Source organism: Formica exsecta, unplaced genomic scaffold, assembly GCF_003651465.1.
Source record: "Formica exsecta isolate Colony F162 unplaced genomic scaffold, ASM365146v1 scaffold268, whole genome shotgun sequence".
NCBI classification, from domain to species: Eukaryota; Metazoa; Arthropoda; class Insecta; order Hymenoptera; family Formicidae; genus Formica; species Formica exsecta.
Genome location: NW_021849945.1, coordinates 97,222 through 97,869, shown reverse-complemented (window position 1 = coordinate 97,869; position 648 = coordinate 97,222). Strand labels below are relative to the sequence as shown.

Sequence of the window (648 nt, the reverse complement as noted above, 5' to 3'; positions counted from 1 at the left end):
TACGAATAAAATAGTTATATATATATTTATTCCGAATACAAAGGTGTCATTTTTATTTCTAATAAAATCAGTGAGTTACTCGGTCGGAGCCCGAATTCCCAAATTCCTTCCGGCAAACGATCCCAACTACCGTGCCTCTCCGGAGGCATAACATAATTTGATGGCAGTGGTGGGATCTGCCGGGGCATCGCCAGAGCTCACTCAAGACCTGCAAAAAACACGGTTGTGTTAAAAAGCGGGCACGCCAGCAATCAATTCAATTGAAGTTGACGGACGGAAGCAGCAGCCAAGCCTTCCCCAAGACCTGCAAAGCACCCAGGGTGTAAACAAGACCAGGCACGCGAGCACACGTAAAACGTAAGCTGATGGAAACCACAATCGACGGAAGACAACGCAAGGACAACAGAACGAGCATCGCCATAACAGCTGTAGCAGAAACGTGAACCGCCAGGCATCGCGACCTACGATAACTCTACGGACAACGTACCGACGTCGGACAACGACCACCGTACGACGAGCATCGTCAGCCGTATTAGCCGCCGAGCGAAGGACTGCAGCGTCAGCGATCTACTGACACAGCGAGCGATCATGCGAGACGTACTATTGTAAGTCCGAAAAATTTAATAAATATAACTGCGTGAATGTCGG

General features: G+C 48.9%; 1 pseudogene; it reads right to left on the bottom strand.

The window, feature by feature from the left end:
• The window catches only part of LOC115237041, a 6,444-nt pseudogene extending 6,256 nt beyond the window's left edge, over positions 1 to 188 (bottom strand).
• Positions 189 to 648: the final 460 nt, after the last annotated feature.